A 27,057-nucleotide genomic window follows, 5' to 3' on the forward strand; every position below is an offset into this window, starting at 1 on the left:
TTTAATAAAAATCAAATAAAAGCAATTATATGAATTTTCAAGAGGATCACCTCTTCCTTCCCTGAGGTATGAAACAGAATGAATTCAGGAAATCATTAGAATCAGAAACTCAAACTGCACAACAGAGCCAGCGTACACTGTACAGACAAACACAGCAATCTCTTCCTTGGCTAACATTCTCATTTCTAAAGCTGCTTGAGTAGAAATTCTACCTATAGGTGAAGGAGCATAATTAAAGAGAGACATGAATTTCTGTGGAGAGAGGCTAGATTTTCTACTCCAGTGCAAGCTCCATCTTTTAAAGCATTTTTATTCCACCTTGCCCATCTTAAAAGAAGTTGGATATATTGAAATGTTTGAGCTTGTCAGCCTGTAAACAGCTACATTAACTACATCCATTAACATATGCATTCTGCTCTCATTTACACACTGGTGTAAACCCAGAGGACCTGATTTACCATTTCCTTGTTCCTGTGCAAATTGTTTAAGCCAGTGGTGTTCAACCTCTTGTCCATGGGCCAGAGGCCCATGGAGCCATATCATCTGACCTACAGGTCTCACCACAGGTCCAGAAATGTGGCAGCAGGGAAGCGGTAGCAGTATTAATTGCTGGTCCCATGCTGCCAAAATTCCTGACCTGTGGCAAGCCCTGTGAGCTAGGTATGGCCCTATGAACAGTACTGGGCCAGCACACAGCCAAATCCAGGCTTGCCAGATTGCACCCACAGACTAAACCTGCAAATCTACCCTATGCTAGATGTGGCCAGAGGATCCGACCCATGGACTGGCTCTGTGTTCTTCTTTAGCTCGGGGGACTGGATAGATTTAGCACCACTGCTTTAAACCATTGCAAAGCAAACACAACCCATATAACACAGAGCTGGTTAAAACATTTTTTTTGGCCAATATTCTGTGTGAAAATGCAATTCTGATAATTTTTTTCAGTGGGACAAAGCTGAAATAAATCCATTTTAGTTTCTCATTACATTGTTTCAACTTTCATTTTCATTAGTTTTTCTGTGAATGTTATATGCTATCCAAATAATTGAAATACATTTACATTTAGTATTTTGACTGAAAGTACAACTGTTTGAAATTCCCATTTCACAGGACATTTCAACAAGTCACTTTTTCAATCAGAATGGAAACAAAACCAATGTTGAATTCAAATTTTCCACAGAATAGCCATTCTCTCATCTGACCAGTCCAGCTACTGCTGGTCAGACAAGGTCTTTCACACACTTCACAGTGGTATAAATTTCATAGATTTCATAGACACTAGGGCTGGAAGGGATCTTGAAGATCATCAAGTCCAGCCCCCTGCCCTAGGGGCAGGAAGTCAGCTAAGGTTAAAGGATCTCAGCAAAATGAGCATCCAAGAATTTCTTGAATGAGTCCAGAATAGGTGCCTGCACCACTTCTGGAGGGAGTCTATTCCAGGTCTTGGGGGCTCAGACAGTAAAGAAATTTTTTCTTATGTCCAGCCTAAAACAGTGCTAGGTGCTAGGCTAAAATGACTAAGCTAGGTCCAAGGCAGTTCAGAAATGGGCTCAGAGTAACTCTATTGAATTCAGTGGAGTTAATCTAGTTCATACTGAAGTAAATGAGAGAAGTGGGCCCATAGCATTATATCCATCAAAGAGATAATTGCACCCCTTATTCTTCATTTGGAGGGAGATTTTAGTGTAATTGTTCATGACTGATTTTAACAAATATGCTGAACTCTGAAGAGGGAATTTGAAGCCACTGCCTCATATCCAGGATTCAAAAGTCCTTTCCCGGCTTTCCTCTACACCTGGCCAAGTTGCTTGGGGCTTAATTCTCAGTTGTATAATTTGGTCTGTATATAACTTGACCAAGAATGGGTCTACTCTAGTCCTTGCACTGGAATCCACATTCAGATTTGTTGATATATTGGACCCAATGTTTGTAATCCATATAATATGCATCTATAACATACCCATTGACCTTATAGAGATGCTCAAAGGTCTGTCAGAAAATTCCACTGCAATTCATTTAAAACGTTAACATTAAAAAACAAAAGATGCTCAAAAGTACAAAAAAACAAAAGAAGCCCCAAAGGGTTGGGATAGGAGAACTGATTTGGGCAGGATCCTGCAATAACCAATGTGCACCTGGCACCCCACTGGGTACAAGAAGCTACCTGTGAGAATCTCTCTGCAGGATCAATGCCTTAATTTCATGAAGCAAAAGTGAAAAGATAATGAAATGAAAGGAAGTTTGAGTGTGCTCCTGCTGCTGCCTTGGGGGACTGGTCTTCTGGCTTTCCACAAAGTAGCCTCATTGTTATGTATATTTTATTTTTGGAATTGTGCTGTTGGGTCAAAGTGTCAGCTTTCCTGGTATCTTCCTAGGAGACACCAGGATGTTTGCAAAAATAAATAAATAAATAATCTCAAAAGCAAACATGTATCCTGAGACGTGCAGGTCTCTTCAAAGACATAGAGAAGTATGTATCCAGCCTTTTTCCTCCTTAGGTGCCTAATTGTTATAGTCACATTAAAGAATTCAGCTCAGGCAAATGGTACTGGCCTCACTGCTCTGGAGACATGAATTCCTTCATGTACCCAACAGGAATACCAGCCCCATATTTAAAAATATCTCAAGTTTGGCATAAAAAAATCAGGAAGTTTAAAAGATGTAAAGGAATCTTTTTATTTGCTGCCTTTGTTTATCAGAGGGGTAGGGTTCTCCCCCTTTTCTGGAACTTGCACAAAAGCCTTCTGTCTCTTGCCTTTGCAGGGCCAACATCTGGACACAGGGGAGAGGCTGCAGGGCCCTGCGGGAGTGCCACAGCAAGGTCACCATCACCTGCTGCTGGAGCCACCCACATGCGCTGGATGCACCAGTGGTGCACCAGGGATTGGACCCTCCTGCACCAGTGGGTGGTGGTGGCAGTTGAAAACTGGGCAACATGGACACAGACATGACAGCAGGCACAGAAGGTGCAGGAGCTGTCCTGGTGGGATAAGGACATCACCAGGGAGACTGCCCAGGAGGAGGCACAGGACTTGGCACAGCAGATACAGTGGACACTGCTGGAGGCCCTGGAGCAGGCCTCTGTGGAGCTGCTCTAGCAGCAACTGGCCAGCTAGGGCCCAAGTCCTGCCCACTAGCCCACAGCAGGCCCCCACCTGGGCCTCCACCACCTCTCACCCACAGGAGCCCCTGGCATTTGCTCCACCCCCTGGACCTGTGGAGGAACTGTCCACAGCCAGGGAGTTGGCCACCTGCCACTGGGCTTTGTGCCCTTGGTGCCCCACCCCACAGCCCCCCACTCCATGACCAGGACAAATACTGAAACTGATATATATATATAGTTTTCAGTTTGGAAGGAGGGATTTTTATTGTTGGCAAATAGGAAGGGTGGTGGAGGGTCTCTTTGCATTGGGGAGGAAGTGGGTAGGGGGGGTCTGTTAGTTGGGGGGGAGATGGGACAATGGGGGTGAGGGTTGTGAGTGATAAAAGTTTTCATTAAAAACATGTGCATGTCCTAGAATGGTGGTGGAGGCTAGACAGAGGGTAGGGGGGCTAGACAGTGGAGCAGGTGGGTGTTGGTAGGTATGGCAGGGCACTTCTCCATGTCCTGGTGCTCTAGGTGGGGCTGGAGCTGGCAGAGCAGGTCTTCAAAGGTCAACCCACTACTCACCATCCTACTGCTGCAGCACAATGCACTGCCACTGATGCTGGCTAGTGCAGCGGGCCCAGAGGCAGTGGGACTGGTGGTACAGGAGAGCGGCAGTGATCCCAGCAGTGGCGTCCTGCAGCCTATGGTGGCTGGAGCTGGCAGGAGCAGCTATGCGGTGGCAGGGGTCTGGAAGGCAGCAGGTGGTCAGAGCAGGTGGGGGAGACAGATGGCGCAAGGTAGCTGAGCAGCAGGCAGGTGGAAGGTGTTGTGTCAGCAGGACCGCTGTAACAGCCTTGAAGAGCCAGGGACCCTGTCCCTGGATGCCAGGACCAGGAGCTGGGGCAGGGCTGGGAAGTGCAGTTGCAGCAGAAGCAGAGTAAGCATGTGGTGCCTGTGTCTCTGCCACACTGAGGCTTGACACAGGAAGCATCAGCCGATAGGCTACAGTGTGGAGGATGTGCTTTCAAGATGGCTGTCCAGTGCTGGCAGTCGTGTGTCTGGGGGCTGGAGTTCCTGTCCCCCACCCCCGGTGGCCACGAAGGAACATGGCAGGGCTGCACTGACCTGGGACTAAAGTTGATTCCAAGTCCCACCACATGTAGATACCTGCCAAAAAACAATGTGCATTAGCTTAATGTGCATTAAATTTTAGCATGTTTAAATTCATGTGCAGACTCACCCACTAAGGGCTGTAAGGTAGTGTGATAAAACTGGACAACACAGAGGAGTGGCCAGGATTGCAGCCTGTTGCCAATATGGAACAGAGGTGTTGGCTCCAGGGGGAGTAATGTTCACTATGGTCTATTAGACATGCTTACTGCAGCTTTGTGAGGATAGCCCCAATAGTCACTAAAGCTTATTTGTATTAGTATTTTTTTTTCTACATACAAAGGACAAAAAGCCAAACTTCCATTAGAGAACACAGACCTCACAACCCTTTTGTTATAAGATACAGTTTGTAGTCATTTAATATTTAGTTTGCTACTGATGCTAATAGAGCTAAAGGTGCAATATTCCGAAAACTGGGACATTATAGTCATACAGGCCAGAGGTTCCCAACCACCAGGTCATGGCATGAGCTTTAACCATTGCTAGCAACAGTTCATTCCTGCCTGTGGCAGGGGGTCAGGCTAGATGATCTGTTCAGGTCCCTCCTGAACCTAGCTACTATGAAACTATGTGCTGCGTGATGTGATTCATATTGTCGATCATATCAAAGCACACACACTGAATTCACATTTGTCTGCATCGCTATGCGAGGATATGGGCTCCAAACACAAGCAGCTTCTCCTGCATACACAAGTTCATTAGCTATTAAGAGAGAATGCCCTGACCAGAGTCTCTGAATTAAGAGAAGAGTTGGCAGAGATTTCTCTCAGCAAAAAAATCACAGGTAGCTATGCATTTCAATGACAAGAACTGGCTCCCTAAACTCACTTATTTGAGCAACATGTTCACTGTACTGAATGAACTCAATTTCTCAATGCAAGGGAGAATGGCATCTGTTTTTAAAACGGCAGATAAAATCAAAGCCTTCAAAACCAAGCTGGAAACCTGGGGGAAATGTGCAGATAGGGGAGTCTTTGACTTGTTCCAGAATTTTGTAGATTTTTCAGGAGAAGCTGTGGGACTTTCCCACTTAATAAGTGAGCACCATAAGTCACTGTCTGATGCATTTGAGAAATATTTCCCACTTTCAAGAGATCCGAGAATCATCCTTGCCACCACTTCAAGATCCTGAACTTAGCACCCTAGCTATGAAGACCTTGCAGCCATTTCCATCTACCTACGTTTGTGAAGCAGGTTTCTCTGCAATGTCTGCTACCAAGACCAGACTATGGAGTAGGCTGGACATGAGAAACACACTGCAAGTCCTGCTGTCAACCATCATGCCTCAATATGACTTGCTTTTGTTAGGCAAACAAGCCCAGGGATCCCACTGATGTGATCATGTACAGTAAGTCATACATTTTCATATTATTTAGCTAGCTAGGTAGCTAGTGATGTTTTATGTATGATTCTTAATGTTCATGATGGTGTACTGTGAACAATTAAAATTATCATTGGACAATGTAATATTGAGGGCTGTGTAATGGGGAAGATATAGTACAGTGAGACTGTCATAACTACTAATGGCTGGCTTGTCTCCTCCTTGTATCCTTGGCAGCTAACTAAATAACGTTAGCCAGCTAACAAGCTAACGTTAGCCAGCTAGTGATGTGCATGTATGCATTTTAGCTATTGTCTCCTCCTTTATGATGAAGTTCCTGAATGTTAAATAAAACAGAGATCCCTCTGTTTTGCACCATGCCTTTGCCTGTTGAGTTCATTTTATGTCATACACTGCCTCTGATCCTCGCACGCCCTCCCTGCCATGTAAAAATTAAATTTAAATGTATAAATTAGATTGTTTCTATACCCGGTCCGCCAAAATTCTTTGAGTGAGTTTATTGGTCCATGGTATAGAAAAGGTTGGGAACCACTGATATAGGCTAAGTACAAACAATCAAAAAACCCAAGGTTGAATCAATTCAATTTTCGCAAGTTAGTTTAAGCTGCGTAGATTGAATTGATAAGCAAGCGAACATTCATTTTTGATTCCAGAAATGCAGCCACATGCCTGCAGTGGCCCAGGCCAGAAGCCAGGGAATGCTAAAGAATGACTTCATGCATGGCTGGAGCAGATAGCTTGGTCCAAAGCTAGCCCACCAACCCTGGGGGGGTAGGGTTTGCAGGGGAAGTGCAAAGCATCCTGGGATGCTGGGGGTCTGTGAATTAACTTGAATTCAGAGACAATCGTGGATAAAAGTTCAATAAACTGATTTAACCTAAATCAGTTAAGTCTGATACTACATCCATCCAAATTTATCTTAAACTGGTTTTAGCCATTTTGAAAGTGGTTTATGTGCATTAAACTTCTGTTGTGTTACAGATTTGAATTGGTTTCTCATCATGTATACCAGTTTGTGTGTAATTCCTTTCTCTAGCCATTACTGAAACAGTATGGAAACATACCACATGTAACCACATGTGCTTTCAGATTGGTTTTCAGTTTCCCAAATATTTAAAGCAGTGATTCTCAACTAGGGTGCACTGAGATCCTTTCAAGGGTATTGTGGGATGCCACACAATGTTAGCACTGTTAGATGTGCAAACATGCCTAAAAATCCAGATATTTCAAATAGAGATCCATAGTTTTAAAAACATTCTGACCTGTTGTGGTCTTTCTGAGTTCTTTGCAACAGAAGCATTTGCTCTATCATTATTCTGTGTTCAAGAAATGAGTGAAAACTAAGAGTTGGCATTTTCCAAGGGGTGCCTCGAGTCTGTCATGGTGAGCCTAAAAAGGTTGAGAATAAATTATTTGAAGGTTACGTTTATGCAGGAGTTGATGCTTTTTAAACTATATCAACATGTGGGAAAAACATTGCCTAGGCCTGTGTGATAGTAATTGTGTATCTACTGTGTGTCATCTGCCAAAAAGAAGGCAAAATTCCCAGAAAGGAAATGTGGAATGTAAGGTTGGTTCAAAAGAACACCACCAAAAGTCAGGAAGCCAGCAATTAACATCAAACTTACTGCCTGAACTTCTGTAAAAATCTGACTTGTTAACAATAACAGGAAACAAAATGGGTGCTGTTTTGGAATATATACTGCAAAATATATTTTTTTAAGCGAGCAAATAAAATAAATGATTAAAAAAAGAAAAAACCTAAACAATAACTTTTCTATAGTGAGAGACAAGGGAAAGAGTTAAAAAGTAGCTTTACTTGGAACAATAGTGTTACTGTTGTCCTGTAAAAGGCAGACATCAGCGAATAAAGATATATTATTCTGATACTCTCCTACCTTTTCAGATAGATTGTGATACATCAGACAGGAAATAGTCACCTAACTTTGTGTCATAACACAGTGAATTTACTAGGCTGGTCATGCTATTCAAAGAAAAAGAAAGAATAATAGTAGTTTTAAAGGTAGTCAGAAAAGGAAGAGGTACTTAGACAGTTTCACCTATATTTGAATTGTTATAACTCAACTTAAGTATTGAACACAGCAGTTTAAACCTGTGTTTAATACTTACTGAGAAGTTTTTAGAACAAGGGACTGGCCACCCCTGATTCTTGGAATCCAGCCCTGCTCTGCTCTTGCTCTGTGACTTTAAGAAAATCATATAGTCCTAATTTTTTTTATGTCCATTAATTTTGGGTGCTTCTGTTTTGAGTGCACAAACAAGACCACCTAAAGCATAAGCAACATATGTATTAAATAGATACAGTTCAAATATTTTATAATTGAACACTGAATACCTGGCACTGCAGCTCTTTTCAGGACAAAGATCTCCAAGCAACCAATTAATTTTCACAACAGCCAAGTGTGACAGATATTTTTATTGTCATTGGACACATGGGCCAACTGAATCAGGTTAGGAACCAGGATCTGATTTGTCCAAGGTGCAGAACACCCTCAAAAGCAAGAGACTTCAATATGAACTGTAGTTGCAAAGCACTGCTGAAAATCAAGTGGCTGACCAGATGCCGAAATGTCATCAACTGGACAAAGACTGTCACTTTTCAGTGTTTTGAGATAAAAACATGCTTATTAAGGAAGGCAGTGTTGCTTACTGGGTAGACTACTATCATCACTGCATAGACCAAAGTCTATGTGACAGTACTAAAGGCCAAGCATGGCCCAAGGCTGAGTAAGCCCTGAACTCACCTGATCCTTGTGACACTCTTTCTATCAATGTCAGGTCCCTACAAAAATGTATCCTCCTATTTGAGACCTCTTAATCTTCTTCCCAAGTGATGTGGGAAATACTTGTATGTGTAGCGGAATTCTATGTAAGGTGCAGTGGAGGATCCCTGTTTGGCTGGTGGTTCAGTGGAATGGTATAGCCATAGTGTCTAAAGTGAGACTACACACAGATATCACATTTGTCCCCAAAAGAAACCATTTTATCCTCGGACAAAGTGTGACCATTCAGACATTCATGTCCATTGTTCTGGGACAAACCCTAAAAAATTTCACAGAATAATAAGTGTCAACAGTATCCTGGAACAAAGCAATAGTGCATTCAGCTGCTCACAAAATGCCAATTGGAAGGGTGATGTGTGTACACACCAATCTCAGGACATTTCTATTCCAGGACAAACACAGGCACAACTCATCCCAGGACAAATGCAACATCTGCTCCTAGACAGCCTGTCTTACCACTAAAGCCACATCCATTCCTGAGGCTTTATGTTCTATATTAAAGAAAAATAAAGACATTTTCTATATTTCCAGTGCTGATTTTAACCAACTAAACCCCTTCATAGGGATGTGGTGATGTAGTATTACCCTCACTTTCAAGATGGGGGCATATCCAAAACCACACAGGTTCTCTGTTATGGAGCTGCACCTAAAACCCAGGTTTCACAACTTACATTCTTGGGCTTTAGGTATGAGCTAGCTTTCCTTTATTTTTGCTTGTTTTGATGAACAGGTTGTAGATAAAGCAGTAGCTGTTAATAAAGCTGGTCAAGAGTTCTAAAGACAAGTTGTGTTCCTTTTTCTTCAAAAATAGTGCACTGGGATGAAAATATCTTAATTTAAAAAAAATATGAATGGTAACTTAGATAAACTTGGGACCATATTCAGTAGCATAACTAGGGGGGAGCAAGTGGGGCATCAACCCCAGGCACTGACTATGAGAGGGTGCCAGAATTTTCATAACAAACACATCCATGCACCCAGTAGCATATCTGAAATGGCTCCCAGGGACCCTGAGCCATGACGCTACTGCTGGCTCAGCCAACACTGCAATAACAGTGAGCAGAAAGCCCAGACAGGATAGACTTCCATTACCCACTGCACACTGGTCTACAGTGGTCAACATCCACCTACCCCATCATACCCCAGGTGCTGAAGGAGCTTCCTATGCCTCTGGCCACATTCTGTCACCCTTGGCTTATGTCAGTTGCTTGTTTTTAATCAGATTTAACACATTTAGTGTTCAGGTTAAACTCAAGAATGGGGCTGGAATATCCTAGGCACCATAGAAACATCAGAAGATGGTCCCTGATCCAAACAGCTTTGTCTTCATGAAGAAGGAAAGAAAGGAAACTCATTATAAGTGCCTTTATGCATTTATCAGCACTGGCAGTTTTGATTGGTCAACCAAGTGGATTTAAAAAAAATCATTTACCACCACCCCACCCTATTTTAAAATTGAAATCCTATTTTGGAAACCTTGTGACTTTTTAAACACACACACACACACACACACACACACATACAGAGCAAGGTTTGTTTGGTTTTTTTAAAATCCCAACCCATAAATGCAAAGCACAGTATCATGAACAAAGTTTTCAAATTTGTTAAATTGCAGTAAATTCTTTTTTCTATAATTCTTGACAAGGTTGTTGCTTTTTCCCTCATCTGAGCACATGGTATCTTTCTGTGAGAGTAGTTCTGTTGATATCAATGTAATTACATGTGACTGAGATAATACTCAGTATGTGCAAGGGAGAATCTAGCCATTGTTTTTCCTGGCATTTCAGTTAAATTTGAATAAAATTATTAAAGAGCTTATTATGGCCTTACAATGTCAAAATAATCTGATAGGTCAAAACCCAACTCTGTTACAACTGGAGGTAAATTCTATGGTGAAATTCTGCTTCAACATACACACACTGATGGGATTTACTTTACAGGCAATAATAGTCTGCTTACCATTACTTATGTTCAGAAGGATTTTTCTTTCCAAGTAAACCTATTAAAATCAATGGGCCTGAGCTTGGGTACTGAAAGCTCCCTAGCCCAGCTACATGTAGCTCTCTATAGGCTAATTTTTCCTGCTTCTGATACCTGAGCTACAGAGTGGCACGTAGCCATACAGTGAAAGACTTCATATGCCTCATACAGCAGGAACCTAGAAAGGGTTAAGGAAATGCCTCATTACTTCCCCCCAGCTGTGAGCAAGCAGCCAATTAAAAACAGCTGTTATGAAATGCAGACTAGAGGTAACAGGGGGAGGCTATAGGGTACCGTGGAGAGGTTTTAAAATTACAGCTTGAGAGAAGCTGTGGAAAGAGTAATGTGAGGAGAAAGCCTGCCAGGTAGGGAAAGACACAAGTAGTTCAGGTAGGAAATAGTAAGGGGTTAGGGAAGAGTTTAACACAGGTTTCCAGGGCTGGAATACAGCAGATGGTGTGGGTCTGGGCTCATTTTGCTAACCTAAAAGAACTCAGCATGCAGCTCTGCAGACCTTGCCCACTTGCTTAATGCAAAAAGGGTGAGCAACCTGGGCACACAACCAGAATGGGGTGTGGACTACCATAAATGTTGACAAAGCCCTTTATAAAATCTATAAGGTGCAAACTTACTTTGCTTTCTGCCCAACTTCAGACTAACATAGCTAGCACTGTCTCAAAACCTTTTAACCTATAGAAGGGTGTGGAAATGTGTGGATAGCAAAGAAAGCCATCATGGCTTATATTAAAACCACAGGCTTTCTGCAACTCTTCAGGAAGCTGCTTGCCAGTGATTGAGAAGACGGTAGTTAGCAATATGGTGATATGAACAATAGTAATTCTTTAGCATTAGGCAGATAAACAATCCAATTTCAAATACAGGGAGGACAAAAATCCACAGAAATGGTTTTTGCATATGATGATACATTGAAAAGAGATCTGAAAGGTCATATCTGCTCTCCTCTATGCTGGTGCCTATCTGGATTAACTTGCAATTTATGCCGATTAAAATAAAATTCAGATTTGGCCTCAAAACTATCAGACTTGCAAACACAAAAGAACTCATTTAAAAGTGAAATATGCAAGACATTCAAGAGCACACGCTTGGTTGTTTCATAGTTTCTAGGATAGGAAGGGATCTGAGCAGATCATCGAGTCCGACCCCCTGCCACGTAACTTGCATAAATTTGTTTTTGGCACTGTTCATGGAATACACCTTACAGGGCTACACCATGCCCTTGTTCTACTAGGCTGAGCAGAGAAATAAGGCTTTGCTGACTATACCCTGTACTTGAGCAATAAAGTGTATGCTTTCAGGGGTACAATGACATCCTTTCTTCCTGCCTGTGGACAAGAGCAGGCTCAAGGAGGAATGGTGACTCCTTGCATTCTGGCTCCTGGTTTGGATGAAGCAGCCACAGGTTGCACTAGACCTAGAGCTCAGCCTAAAAGCACAGTGCAGCTGGAATGTCTCTCTCAAGCTGTGAGATGCTCTCCCCTGGGAGGTATCACAACAGCTATTGTGTTAAAACAACACTACATAAAAGTGTTTGAGGGAAGCTGTTGCAGTAATTGGAGTCTGGTGATAGGTTGCCACTGCAAAAATGTAACTGTGCAACACAAGTCTATCAGAGTTTGGATCTAGATTCTCTCAGACTTCGAGGCTATTTGTAAAATTTTGTTCAAGCCCATTTCTAGAAATCCCACATGAGTCAATGACTTCTTCAAAGGGCTTTGCTGATTGGGCTCTGAAGCCTAATCAGTTCTATCAGCTATGTGGATGATGTAAATAAAAAGGGATCAGGAATTCCTTATTTTGCTTTTAACTGAACAAACCAACAAGAGCTGAGAGAGCAATTTGGGGGAGGGGTGAGAAAGGCCAGTGTTTAAGTGACCTTCCCTATGAGCTTTCAAATATAAAAGCGATTATTTCAAACCAGCAAAAAATAATCCCACTTAAAGAACAGCCTCCCTTCAACAATGATTAGCATGTAGGTACCAAAGAACCATTTGGCTACATCCTAAGGCTTGGGTATTCAAAGCCTATATATAACTGAAAAAGTCCTGAACTCCTATGTCTCGTTTTGTTTTCCTCCCACAGTTTACATGACTCTGACATTTTTGCCATGACAAATCCATGAGTGCCTCAAAAATTTACCATGAAAACCCTGGAGCTTTAATTATTGTGCATTTACATAATTAGTGCAAATACATGCAATTACTGTGTGTACCTACACAATTACCAGCTACAATGATGTACTAACAATCCTTATTAAACTTTAGTTGGGGGAAGGGGATACATTGACTATGCTTGTGTGCAGAGCCAGTACAGTTTATTTCATTTCTGGCCCACAAATATCAGTTTTTTATAACATCAAAAGGAAAGTCAAACCCATGAGCTGTCTGCCAAATGTACTGTTTTCTGAAGTGTTCAAGCAGGCTGCAGATAGAAGATCCTCAATTTTTTTTCCATGTAAAGGGTTTTTTCAGTAAGTTAAACAGGCTAGGGATGGATTCCTGGAAGCCCCCATTAAAACAAAAGCAAAAGTGACACTGACTTCAGTTACTAGGATTTTCCTTGTTCTTGGCCATCTGATTACTCAAGAGTAGCTCAAATTGTTCCACTGATAAACATGTAGCTTAGTTAGAAGGTTTTTTTCTAGCCTTCATAAATGTCCATTAAGTGCGTGTATGTATATATACTTAATGGGATATATAAAGCAACATAACTCCAGAGGTAGGCTGAAGCTACCTTTCCATTGTACACTTTATGCTAAATTGTAGTTTTCTTAACTCACCCCTAAAAACAAGCCAAATTTCCTAAAATTGCATGAGTATAATCTCTCAAAGGAGACAATTCTCTTGGAAATTTGAGGGAAAGGAAGATTTATACAAGTATAGGACCTGATTTTCCTTCCTTTGAAGTCAATAGCTAAATTCCCAGTTATTTTAAATAGGATGAATCAGGCTCATGTTCTCTTTGCTATTGAGTACATAATGAATCTACTTTACGTGTACAAAACAGTCTCGATAAGGTCTATGTTCAAATTGTTAACTATTTTTCTGTGAAAAAAACTGTCCATATTTATCTCTATTTAACATGCTCATGCCCTACTCAAATATAAGTCCTAGATCTCCACTTACATACATGCCCCCTTCCTTATGGTTTTGCTGAAGTCTGCAGGAAGGGAGTATATATCTACCTGCTAGTTTAAACTTTCTGTACTCAGTTAAAAACAGGAGTTGCAAAACAAAAATCCTTTATTGTAAAAAAAGTACTTCAGTGGATTCTCTTACATTTTCTCTGTGCCAGCCACAAAAATGTTATATTTTTTTTAAATAGACATTCTACAACTTCCAAAAAAGTTATTAAAAAGTCTGGAAACAACTGATTAAGAGGTTTAGCTAGTTGTCTGTGCCAGAATTACAGCAATAGGACTCTGCAGTGTTGCTCATCATTTCTTCTGCCTGGAGGGGGGCAGTCCCCTGCTTCTTGCAGACTGGGCTTGCCCCCTGCCACTCCCTTGTCAGCCAGCCCTTGCCACTCCAGCTATGGAGCCAAGGGGTGGGGTCAGCCCTGCTCTCTGGAGCAGACAACCCAGCCTAGGGCTGCAAAATGCTGGGACACTGGGGGACAGTGATTTAACTTGAACCAGGAAGGGGTCTAGGACAGAAGTTCCATAAACTGGTTTGACCTAAATCAGTTAAGTTTGATACTACATTCAACCATGTTAATCTTAAAATCAGTTTCAGCCATTTTGAAATTGGTTTCTGTGCATTGTTCTTCTGTTCTGTTACAGGTTTAAACCAATTTCTGATCACTCAAGCTGGTTTATGTGTAACTTCTGTCCCTAACCATAGCGCTTCATCACTTGCTGTGACTTAAAACAGCACATCCAGAGAAAATGTCCTATTTTTTGTTAGCTGACTTAATGAAACACAGGTTCTGCCTTAGGATGTTTATTTGGAATATACTCACAAAAATACTTTTGTTAAGTGTTTCATCAAACCTGAGTGTCTACAGTTCTACCTCATTTTTTAACAGAAAACCGCTAGCATCTGTTAAAGCACTGAAGATTAAGGGAAGCTAACTGTTGCCATTAAATACAATGAAAGTCTTACTCTGTGCCTTATCCACATGAAAGCATAAAATCTATGCACCAGGGTGTTTTATTGGGTATACAACTTATGTTTATTTATTCATATGTTGCGAAATGCTTTTTTTCTTAAATTTTACTAACCATCTCTCTTGTGGCACAAGATAGAGTCAGTGAAAAATTTAAAGGAGTCTAAATAGAGAGAATGTATTCTAAATAGGGAAGAATCTATTCTAAATAGGGAATCAAGTCATAAACATGCTTAAAGCTGCATTTTATTTAGTACAATTAGCTCTGTCACTGATATAAAATTAAGAGAGGGTAGGATTTTGTTTGGAAAGAAGTAATCCTCATTGTCCTCTCTAAACAACATTCATTTTCGTATAATCTGATCTCCCATCATACCACATCAAATATGGATAGGCCTGTCAAAAACTCATGATCTAAACACTCCCACAGTCTGGGAAATCTCTAATGATGGAGAGTTTCCACACCTAATTGATCCTGGCCTAGTAGCATTATTATCTCCAGCAGTACCTGGGTTCTTTCTGTAACTTACCTTTTTATATGCTTAGGTCATATCATTTATCAGGTTTTGTAGAAGAAGTAGAATAGGTTTCAGAATCTAACATTTTTGCTTTATAGGAGACTCCACTTGTTTTCCTTTAAATCAAATTATCTTTACCCAGTAAAAAAAACCAGTCTGGCAAAAGAATCTCTGTATCCACACTGGACAGTGGCATCAACATGATAAGAGAAGCACTTTATTCTTTCTTCCCCTTCACTAAAGGGAATTTACATCATTTGCATCTTCAGCAATATTCTGGCTAACTTGGGTGATATTGGCTAATGTACCTGTCTGCATCACCTGGAAGAGATTAAAAATGGGGCCTTAAAAGTTATGGTCACTACAGATCTTACATTTGGTGAAGGAACATGCTTGTTAGGCATAACATTGTGGCCCAGGTCCAGTTAGAAGGATTATATCCCTCCCTCCCCCATCTGTATTCTCCTGAGTTTCAATTAGATAAGTTATTCCCCTTCACTTCTTTTCTTACTGTAATGCAGTATTGTTGAAAGATCAAATTAGATAGAAGCAAGGAGACCCAGATCTCTGGAATCACAGGAAAACAGGGCTGAAGGCTGGATCATCCTTGTCCAAACCTTTCTAGATAAGTCTAACCTATTAGATAAGAACTTGCCTACTCTTTAGGAATGTTTGGATCCAATGTTTTGGTTCACCCCATTAGTGGATCTGGACCAAAGCTACATTTATATTCAAACTGCTTCCAAGTTCAGAGGTGCTTGGTTTGGCTCCATCTCTGAGAGCATGCTGACAGTCCTTTCAAATGAAAGATTGTAGGCATTATAATGATAACTAATGTTTATGTCTCTGTAATGTATACCTTGGGCACTGTATAAATATGATGTTTATTATATATTGAATTTATCCAGTTCACATATGCCAAGCTCACTCTCCATACGTTTATGACTTACTGCCTCTTTCTGCTCTGTGTAGTTTTTTCCGATCTAATTTTTCAGTCTTTACTGCTTGCACCCTAAATTTCAGTCCTTGCCAGCCATAGTTTTTAAAATGTTTTAATAGCTTTAGCTTAGTTACCACATCTATTAAATCTTCTCAGTGTACATTGCCACATCTGTTAAATCTTCTCAGTGTAGCATGGCCACCAGATGAAAACTACTTATCATGTGTGTAAAACTGGGGTCTAAAGTGTACTTTTCTGCACTGGCACCTTTAAAGCTCAAGAGGTTCCACACAAGTGCAGAGATCAATTTGTGTGGCACAATTAGTGTTTAAACATCTCTCCTGCCAAGTTCAGATGGATCGGGTTTAGGGACAGCTTAAGGGGTATCATTTCCCAGGAAGGAAGGGATGCATTTGAGCATACTGCCTACAAACTATCCTGTGCTGTAATCCTGGAGTTGTCATGAAGGAATCTGCTCCCTTGTTTTTGCTTCTGCAGTCTGTGACTTAGCCTGAGGAAGAGCAAAAGGGAAAGAATCTAAGAGTGTGCAAATGTTTTAAAAGCCTCAGAGGAAAAAGCTGAGGAGGTGGAGGGTGGGAGGAGGCGGGGAGGCACAAACCTCTTGCCACTTCCCTCTTAAAATCTTGTAATTTGTTTTCAATTTGTTTTTCTCTTTAAACTTGTTTATTCTTTCCTCCAAGACTCCAATTGCATAACTGTAAATTTACTTAATGTTTGTTGCACTGCAATTTCATTTTGAACTGCAAAATCCAAATAAACCTTATTTTTTCTATGCCTCACTAAACTATACATGTTCTTATCATACACAGCAAAATACATGGTTTTGCACTACTGCCTTTAATGTTTTTGCTCATGATGGACAGTAATTTGAGATCTGAAAAGCACTTGGAGTCTGTATTCATTTTCTAGGCAATATTATTTGAACCCATAGTGACTATTTACAGGACAGGCCCCAGACATGATTTGTTATAAATAGAGGAATATACCCAAGAGCACCGCACCATTGATGCATGAGAAGAGCTTTGTAAAGGTTAAGAACAATGCGGAGATAGGAGTGTCTCTTCTTGTGTCAAAACAGCACCTAGCACAATGATGTCCTGCTTCTGATTGGCAATGCAAGCACTAGAAGAGCAAGAATATGCATCAGGCCTTTATTTAAACCATATTAAATCAGAAGAACTGGTGCAGTATGATGGAACCAAACGTTGGTGTCCACAGCACATTGGGTATGATGCATCTAGGCCTCAGCAACTCACTTAGGCTGATGTGAACTAGCTTAAAAATAGCTAATTCAAGTACAGCTAAAAGTGCAGCTATGGCAGCATGCAGCTTTGCATGGATAACTGTCTGAGTATTTACTCAGTTTCTCAGGTGAGTCCTGCAGCCTGCCCAAGCTGCATGACTGGCTACATTATTAACAGTACTCTTATCTTGCTAAGCCATTCACTGCAATAACTGCAGTGTAGACATACCCATAAGGACTTAGGCACCTGTATGGAGTTATGATCAATTCCATTTTCATTACAATGTGAATTATGGTAGCAGCAAAAACTAATAATTTAGACTACAGCTGAAGAGGGTGAGGGTGAGGTGATGCACTGGTTTATTATGCTATCCTCTGGAGAAGAAGTTTCAAATCTATCTTGGATTATCTAGGAAAAATGAGGTTAGCAGATTCAATCTAGTCCCTTGTGGACAGGACCACCAAAAGTGTAATATGATTTGGGTCAACTGGCTGTCTTCTCTTACTCAGGGGAGGTTTTAGTGTTGCAGTAGCAAAACAATGTTAAACCAGGATTGAAGTGCATTTGCTAAAGTCTCCTTGATTTCTGTTGGAATGGCTGGTTATAGCCATTATCAGTCTTTAATTATCAAGAGCAGGCACTCAAGTACAGCCCACACACTAAAAATATTTAAAAAAAATAAGTATCCTTCTCCTGCTCCCCCTTGGACCTGATCCTTAGCCCTGCAAAGCCTGTTTTTTGTTGCTCTGGCTGTGCAAACTAATTGAATAGCAAATTGATTTGGCCCCTGGCTTTCCCTGCAAGGGAAATCTGTAGGTGATTTAGAGCCACTGTAGTACTTCTTGTGTCACCCATTTTACTGACATGTCTAAGAGCACATGACCAAAACATTTCTATAGACTGGACAAACCTCAGCTGCTAGAACTGTTCACTGGGAGTTAATTAAAACAGCCCTAAAATTGCTGTATCATATGTAGAAGACTGACCCCAGGATCAAAGAAAGTAGTAACTAAAGACACCTTTTCAGCTTCCTGAATTTTTGGGTATATTCCTCTATATAATTGTGGTTGAGCACACATGACACATTTTTATCATAATCTCTAATCTTAGGTTTATATAATGTCTCTTATTCCAAAGAATTTCAGAAACTAACTGGTTCTGAAATACAGCTTCCAAGTGGATCATTGCAGCCACTTCCGGGATACAACATGGCAGGTGTTTAACCCAGCAACAACCTAAGGAAGAAGCAAAGGAGGTTATTTTACCCAAATGAGAATAGGCTGGGACTTCAGTTAGCCAGAGTCTAACAGTATTGTTAGCTGTGGTTAACACCCTTCTTACAATAAGTGTTATCTGATCTCTAATGACTACAAGTTGCCAGGACCTCAGTTGTATGTCTCATCTATTCAGACTGTACTTCTACTAGTATCACGGTGCTACCTACCACTGTACTGGGAAGACTGATTTGGTACAGACTGAGAGGCCATGAGGACACCTCCTAAATTACCAAACACACTTCCTGTAACACCTTTATTTTTCCCAGTCCTGAACTGATCCAGCTACATTTGTTTAGTCGGTGAAAGATGACAGGATCACAGCACAAGGCAGCATGGTAGATTTAAAAAAAAAAAAAAACCAAACAAAATCCTACACAATGCAATTAAAAGGAAGCTGTTCTGTGGCAAAGTGATAGACTCCTGAGGAATTAAAACATTATATATAATATCATATCCATAATGGAGCTTTCTATTTACATTTTCCACCTCTTTGACATGAGTAGAAATTATGCTCAAGTACAGAGGACCGAATATGGTCTTGTAAACATTCTTCTATCATAGAGGGACATTTAATTTCCTAATTCTGCAAAATCTATGCCTTAAGACTACATCATTCTAAAACATTACAAAAGAAAGACAGAGAGAGAGAGAGAGAAAGAGAGAAGTAAACCTAACTCTTGCCTCTGGCTTTGTATACTGTAAAACGAAAAGTTTTGACTCCCTGGCAAGCTGATCATTTAATCAGAAAAGGAAATTAATTGCAAATTAATCTGCTATTAAGGTGTAATGCTAATGGCATATCATCTGTGTGATTATAATGAAATGACTGCATGGGTACAATGTCATCATCAGTTACTCAGAAGGCTGGGTTTATTCAGCCCACGTTTTAATAATGGGCATCAAAGGCAGGCTCAGGAGCAGAATGATTTATGGGCTGCATTGACTAAACAGTATCCATCTTTTTAATCTCTGGACTGCTGGTTAAAATTATTGGGGTTTATGTATCTCAAAGGAAGGACAATGTACTGTAAAAACGAAGAGGCAGAAGGATCATTATATTTAAAGAAGAGTAAGACAAGGTGGGGCTGATGGTCGTAGGCAGGATTGGCCAAAATTCATATTCAAATTCTGTAACTGTTCAACACTGGCACACTCACTCTTCAGAAGAACCAGAACAGAACATAGTTGCAGTCCTCATCTCATCACAGGGATCCCTCTGAGCTTGAAGACAGTGAAACCTATACTTTAGGCAATTGAAAAATGTGTTATTTAAAAAAAAATCCCATGTTATTGAAAACTGTACTTAATATTGATAAAGTACCTTGTATGTCAGAAAGGTTGCACAAACATCACCTAAATAATCCTAATTAATAAAAATTAAGTACCCTGGTCAAGTTACCAATGCTAAAGTTAATGTTTAAAATACACTTGTCCATACAGACTTTCACTGAAAATCCACTCAAGATATTAGTATTTGTCATATTAAACATTATGGTGCTCTTTACAGGCCCGGAGTGACAACATTTTTGCACTTCTATAATAATAAAATCATTACCTTTTCCCTTCTACAGAACCTTCCAATTACAAATCTCCAAACATGTTACAAGCAAGATTGAACCACAAAACAACCCATCTCTAGAGATAAGCTGTCATTACTACCCTTATTTTCCAAATAAAGAAACTATAAGCACAGATAGATTAAGGTTTACATTTCCAAAAGTGGCCGTCCCTAGTTCTGAGTGCTTTAGTTTTGGGATGATCAATCAACATGAGACATGTCACCCAAAGTTTTAAAACAGTTAAGTGTTTGCAAAGCCTCTTTGAACATAGGCACCTCAGCATTAATAGGTGTTAAGCATCAAGGGGCTATTGACAGTACTGCTGCCATTTATTATTTTATCACAGGAGAACATAAACAGTCCTAGGCCTTGAGCCCACTGTGCTGGATACTGTATAAATAGGGAACAAAAAAGATAGTTCCTGTCCCAAGGTGTTTGTACTTGGACACCTAAAATATCCTTACAGCTCTGCTCTTCAGAGGTGCAGATAGCCCAGGACTGAAGTCCACGAAACCTGCAGGTGCCAGATGAGGTGAAGCCCCACAATCATATCTTTTTACTACTTTTACTTGGCTTTGGCTCAGGCTTCGGTGCTCAGCACCTTCGTACAGCCCCTGACATCACCCAAAACGTGGGGGCCTCTTTAAGAAGGTCGGCCTGGGGCCCTGAGGCTGCAAATATTCTGGGGCCATAAAAAACATCCTGAAACCGGGACAGGTGCATGAGTGGGGCCTGAGTGACTTCCCTGGAGTCGCACAAGTACAAAGACCCAGAGTGGGGCCGGGGTCTGCCCGCAGCCCGGGAGCCACGGCGGGAGCTCTGGCACCGGCCCTTCGCGCCGCGTGAGGGCGTCACCAGGCGCGTGCTCCTGCCGCCCGGGCTCGCGGCTTCCTCCGCGGCCGCAGGGCCAGGTGCTCGGGCAGCGCTCCAGCGGCGATGCGGCGCGGTGCTCGCGGGCTCTCCCAGAGCCCGGTTGTGCCGCGGGTTAGCCGAGGCGGAGGCCGGTGTCCCTTTAAGGAGCAGGGCCCGAGACCCGCGCGGTGTGTGTGAGTGAGGGGGAAGCGGCCCCGTGCGTGTGTGTGCGCGCGCGAGGCCGCTGGCACAGGCATTGTTCCCTGACGTCACTCCGCCCGCTCTGCGGCGGCTGCTCTCAAACTTGTCTTTGTTATTCCGAGCTCCATCTGACACGGGGTGGCCGCAAAACGCGGAGCGCGGAGCCCGCACCTGGCCCGGCCCGGCCCGGCCCGGCCACCCGCGCCCACACGCACGCACGCACGCACGCACCCGCCGCGCCTGCGGGCCGGGCCGGGGCCAGCGCGGGGCCCGGGGCGGCCGAGGGGAAGCCCCAGGGCAGCCGCCGCCGCCGCCGCCGGCTCCATTAGCCCCGAGTGCGAGCGGGGCCGGGAGGAAGCCGCCCCGGACTGACTGCGCAGCCCCACGAAGCCGCCGCCTCCCACAACCAAACACAGGGGAGCCGGCGAGGAGCTGCCTGCCTGGCACTGTTGAAATTGCTTATCTTAATTGCATAATCTAACAAGCCCCGTTGGAACCGGAATGAATATATTAGGCTTATTAACAACTCATCATAAGATATTGATTGTCCTGGAAGTGTTGTATCAAGGGGAAGGGGCTCGGAGCTCAAGGGGTTTTCCTCTGGGGAAGCACGCTGGATTGCCTCCGCAAGAAAAGAAAAGAAACGGGTGGGAGGAAAAAAAGCCAAAAAAAGCCCTGGTATTATTGCTGCTCGGCTGCTCTGCTGAGGCAGCGGCGCTGGGGAGGGAGCCTTGCAGGGGCAGGCGCAAAAAGTGCTGGGGGGAGGGATTTGAATTGATTGCGAAGAACACGATCAAACTTTCAGGGGTAATTGGGCACCCACGGCCAGAGCGGTTCCTATTAAAATAATAATAAAACCCCAACCCCTCCTCCCTGGGTGTTTCCCCTCCCTCTTTCCGGAGCTGTCCTGCTTTGGGGAAGCTCCGGAGCTTGCGGAGACACCCGCCGCCTCCTCCGGGTGCGGGAGACCGGGGCGGGCGCTGCTGCCCACGCTGGCTGGAGGCACAATGAGTCGCCGCTGATTTCCCGAAAAAAAGGCTTCCCTGCCCATGCTCCTGCCCCTGCCCCTGCGCGGCTACATTCGCTCCACTCCGGGGGCGCAGCCGGGCAACCCGCAGCGGCTTCTCGGTGATGCGGCTGCTCTTATGGAAAGCAAACAAGTAAAAGGTGAAATGTCTTGACACTTCCCCGCAATAAACCCAGCGCCTTCCTCTTCCTCCGCCCGGGAGCGAGGCTTTCACGGGGACACATTCCCCAGCCGTGCCCCCTCCCCCCCCCAAAAAAACCACCAACCAGAAATACAGCGGGGAGGGTATTCCCGTGCTTTCCGCTTCCAATCTGGAAGGGGTTCAGATGCACGCAGTCCGCTGGGATTGAGAGATTTCCCTCTTTGATCTTTTTCTTTTAATCTTGTAAAACAATATTTGCATTTTTTTAAACTGTAAGATTATAACTTCATGTGATGGGGAGGGGGGAAAAAGAGGGGAGGAAGAGAGCGAGAGGGCGAGAGAAAGAACATCCCTCCAGGAGGCAGCTCCCTTTCAGATAGGAATCTGGGACAGATTTTGCCAACAGCCACAAAGCATGGCCCTTTGGTAATAGAATAGCCAATGTAATTTGACACTTCAACTTGCTGTGCTCTCTGCTAGTTGATTCACTTACTCACCCACTAACATTGAGCTCCTTTTCACTGTCTGTGGGCAAAAAAAAAAAGAAAGAAAAAGGAAAGAAAAAGAAAGAAAGGGGGGAGGGAGAGAGGGGGGGAAAGACCGGGGGTGGGTGGGAAGCTTTTAAATTAAAAAAAAATTAAAAGCCACCCGAACAGTGCTGCAAATCAGTTGAGGAAAGAGGATTTTGCCTGCCTTCTTCCTTATTATTTTCCCTGCTGCAAGCCTGCTTTGCAATCCGTAGGTAAGTTTCACGTCTATTTCAGTCTTCTGTTCACACCTCCGTGTGTGTGACCGGGCAGGGGCTGCGTGCTGAAGGAGGAGAAACAATGGAGTAACCAGGCTAAGGAAATATATATATGTATATACAATTTTTTTTTGCAAGACAAGAAAATGTGTGAAGACTTCTTAAAGGGACAGGTTGTATCTGTGTGCCTGGGAAAAGAGAGGGGAAAGGTTGTGGGGGGGAGGAGTGAAACAAATAAAACATGAGATCGAGGGGGACAGGGGGCAGCTTTGCTTAGGAAATTCTTTGCTTTTTTGGTCATTGTAGAGGACAGGGATGAAAGGACTCGGCATGTTTTATATTATAGGCGGTGGGGGCTCGGATCACTTTTTGTTTGCCTCTGAGGTGGGGGAAGGTGTGGGGGGGGCAGTGCCGGGGACAGAGGGGTGGGGGTGTGTATGCGAGTGAAGGGGGGACCTGAAATTTCCAGCTTCAAGGGGGCTTTCTGCTGTACTGTACATCTAAGTTTTAAAAGCTGAAACAATGTTGCGACTCAGGCACTCATGAGGGAGAGAGCCAGAGCCTTTGCCATAAAAACAAAGGAGGTTTAAAAATAATCCGGAGAGCTTCTGTTTCTCTGCCCAGTTTACCTTTCCTGCCTGCTTTCAAGGCGGCTCTTGGCTGTGCACCGACAGGGGCTTCTGCTCAGTCGCTCTGGGGACGCAGGAATCTTTGGGGAGGGGGTGATCCAGGAGGGCGGTAATACCTAAAGCCTTTTTTGGAGGAGGGGGGAGAAGCATGGGGAGAGATTGGGCACGTTTTCCGGGCTTTGGGAAGCTTGCCTGAGTGTAAATTCCTTGTGTCTGGGTTTTGAAAGCCAGTTGGGACTGGGGCCTCTCTCACAAGGCAGGAGGAAGGAGCAGTCTCTCTCTCCCTCCCTCTCCTGTGTACATCTGTCCAGGAAGCCAAAGGGGGGGGGGGAGGCGAGAGAAAGAGGGGCCGACTGAAAGAGCCCAGCTCCTGCTTTCTTGCCATTGTGAAAGGAAAAAGGAGGGAATCATTTTCACGGGAGACTGGCTGAGCTAGCTGCAGCAAAAGAGAGAATGGTAGTCAGTTAAAAGACACTTAAGGAATGTAAACATCAAAATAGGAGCGATCTGGTCCTGCTTTATTCCTCCTCTAATGATTTGGGGGGATGTTTTAGGCTGGCTTTGTGATCTGGGGGAAAGCAGAGGTTGGGAGAAGTCGAAAAGTTCTAACTAGAACCATTTTCCAGGCTGCAAACTTTGGTTTACACGTGTAAAGTTGAATTTCAGTGCTGCCTTTTGAGGCTGGTTAGGAACACAAGGCTAGATCTTCAGTCCTCTCTGCTGCCACAACCATGATTAAAATGTTTAATAAAGCTGAAATGGGCATAATAGTGAAAACATAACAAAAACATAGCTAGGAAATTGCTTTTGTCTCTGATTGTGGGGGGTCCCACTAACCAGTCCAGGCAGCTGCCCTGAGAATTAGAAACTGCAGCCATAGAGGCAATTTACTGGGACTGAAGCTAACTTAAGGAAGAGCCCTGCCTTACTGTCTGGTTGTGCACAGTGTGTATTTTTGTGCTTCAGTTAATAATCTGCAAAGAGCTTAATAGCTCTGTAGTGCCAAAGGAATTGGTTTTCTCCATTTACTTCAGCAGGCCTGAGTGAAGCTGGTGTTCTGACTGCTTTTTTCAATGCATTGACATGAGAGAGGAGGATTTAACTTGGCAGCCTGAACAAATGCTCTATCAAAGGTTTCCTAAGAGACAGTAAGAGAGCTGGGGGGAGATGAATGACCTGGGCAAGTTTTAGGGTGCTACCTATGCAAGCTTTCTTTTAAATATGAAATGGCCATTTAGAACCCTGAATAGAAGTGGGTGCATCAGAAAGGCAACAGGCTTATCAAATTTAAAAGGGCAAAAGCCCATTAATGCTCTGGCAAGGCTTTGCCTCTGAGCTCTGGCTGAGTAGTTTCAACTGCCTTGAAGTGCCACAACTTCTCTATAGCTGCAATATGGAACTTGGCCTTGTAAATTGGAAGGTTAATGATGCAGTCTCCTCCTCTAGGCAGGAAGGGAATGGGGAAAGGGGGGTGGTATAGGGTAGGAACATAAGGGTAATTGAAAAGTAAAAAAAAAAAACAAACCCCAGGACTAGGCTTGGCAAGACTCTAGCTGATGAAAGGCTATTCAAGTTGGAACACTTGTGTAATAACTTTGCACTGTGGGAGAAGTTCTAACCCGAAATCAATATCCAGGCGGCAGAAGAAAAGTTTGATAAAAGAGTGCAGCAAAACTGTATGCTTGAAGGTGCTACCGGCAGTAGGATTACTCTAACAGACAGAGTTGGTCTCTGCTTCAAACTTGCTCCCCCTTCTTTTGATTGAGGGGAAATTTACTATGGCATCAATCTTCTCTTGGCGGGGCCTGATTCAGGTTTATGAATACCAGAAGACTTGCGCTGACCTTTTTCTGTTCAAGTCGAGGATGTTGAAACACCAGCCATCAAACAAAAGAGACATTGAAAGCAAGATCTGCAATAGAGCACGTGTGACTTTGGGGCTAGTTGAGTGCATTTGGTGATACTGTTTTCCTCTGAGTTTGGGTGGGGGGGGAGAAAGAAAAGGCCATTTATTTATTTTTTAATGAGATTGTGGAAAAAATGACTTGGAATCATCTAAATATCCCAGAGTAGAGAATGAAATTAACTATTTTGATCACTACTTTAGATTACATTAGCTTCTTATGACCCTTTAAAAATTCTCAGGCTAAGAAGACTTCAGTGTTTTCTCCCTGACTGCATAGACAATTGTGAATTTTGGAGTATCTATTGTAGCTATTTTATAATAAAAAGTGAAAAAAAAATTGAAGAAATATAGGAACTGAAAAACTAGAAAGTGTCTTTAGGAATTAAGAATAAACAAAATGCTAGGATTTAATTGGTGTATCTGTGGCTTTCCACTAATCAAGGAAAAAATATCTATCTTGAAGCTGATTCTCTTATAATTTATACGCTAATATTAAAAATTAAACTTTGTGTTTGGGTTTAGGTTTTTGTAAATTTTTAAGCCCAAAATTGTTTCTCACTTGACCTGCAACATTCATGTCAGTGCTTATGGTCCAGGACATTTTAAATACATTTTGACTACAATTGTGAAAGAAAAAATAAGTCTCTGCCAAATAATAAATGAAAACTTTGTTTTGGGAAAGGATCACATTGCTGTATAGGTAGACAGTGCATGTTTTGTCCTGTCTGAGATAAAAATAGGAACTTGATCTGAGTGTGGTATAGAATTTTGTTTTCTAAGATACCTTAACTACAGTAAGTCAAAAAAGACCGTGGAATTGTTTTCATACCCTGAAAGGTTTTTAGGATTTTGTTAAGTACTACAAGGAGTTGAAGTAATAGAATTTAATGTAACATATGTTTCCATTCATAAGTTTTCTTGGGAGTTGCCTACCCTTTACCTGATATCTCTTCTACTTTTATAGGTTCCAAAGGTTTTGTGTCCCCAACAAAACTCATAAGTGGCAATTATATCAGTAATGCTACAGTTGAGAGGAACTGACTGGTCCTAGGAACTTGATATGTGCGCTGACTGCCAGGAAAACATGTTTTGTTTTTTGTTTTTGTTTTTGTTTTGGGGGGGGGATTTATATACAAGGAAAAACATTATAAGAGTTTCTTCTCTTTTACTGTTTGTCCTAGCACATATGAGAACAAGGCGGTCCAAGTTACACAGACTAGTATACGACTCTGGGGAACAAACATAACGGTTGGCCAGGGTCTCTTGGTATTTGGACACCATGTCATAACATCCTGGAGACCATGGTGCTGGAAAAAATCTGGAATGGTTACTCTTTTACCTGGAAATCTGTTTCTTATAAATAAGTGGGACTGCAGTTGGTACTTGTGGTAGTGTATTTGACCACTATGCAATTGACTGATTTGTTCACTCCTAGTTATACCAATTTCTGTGAAATCCTATACTGTATTACAGCAAAGAAAGTGACA

The 27,057-nt window shown here is 42.5% G+C and overlaps 1 protein-coding gene and 1 long non-coding RNA gene across 12 annotated transcripts in view; one reads left to right on the forward strand and one right to left on the reverse strand.

Annotated features, from left to right (window-relative positions):
- Positions 1-22,844, reverse strand: LOC149859655 (uncharacterized). Its single transcript, XR_016443665.1, has 3 exons — positions 22,415-22,844; positions 19,667-19,752; positions 1-4,255 (listed from the first exon to the last, which is right to left on the reverse strand). It is a non-coding gene; the product is annotated as an uncharacterized LOC149859655 (long non-coding RNA).
- ZMIZ1 (zinc finger MIZ-type containing 1) overlaps positions 22,146-27,057 on the forward strand; it is a 519,894-nt gene continuing 514,982 nt past the window's right edge. For 10 of the 11 annotated variants that reach the window (XM_090058560.1, XM_090058558.1, XM_090058567.1 and 7 more), the window contains exon 1: positions 22,898-23,032. The gene's annotated coding sequence lies outside the window, so the exon portion shown is untranslated. Of the gene's footprint in view, positions 22,289-22,897; positions 23,033-27,057 lie in introns of those variants that run through there. The other variant, XM_090058559.1, reaches the window with a different exon arrangement.

This window comes from Crocodylus siamensis, chromosome 7 (assembly GCF_052110815.1).
Source record: "Crocodylus siamensis isolate JL-2025a chromosome 7, ASM5211081v1, whole genome shotgun sequence".
Taxonomy (NCBI): Eukaryota; Metazoa; Chordata; order Crocodylia; family Crocodylidae; genus Crocodylus; species Crocodylus siamensis.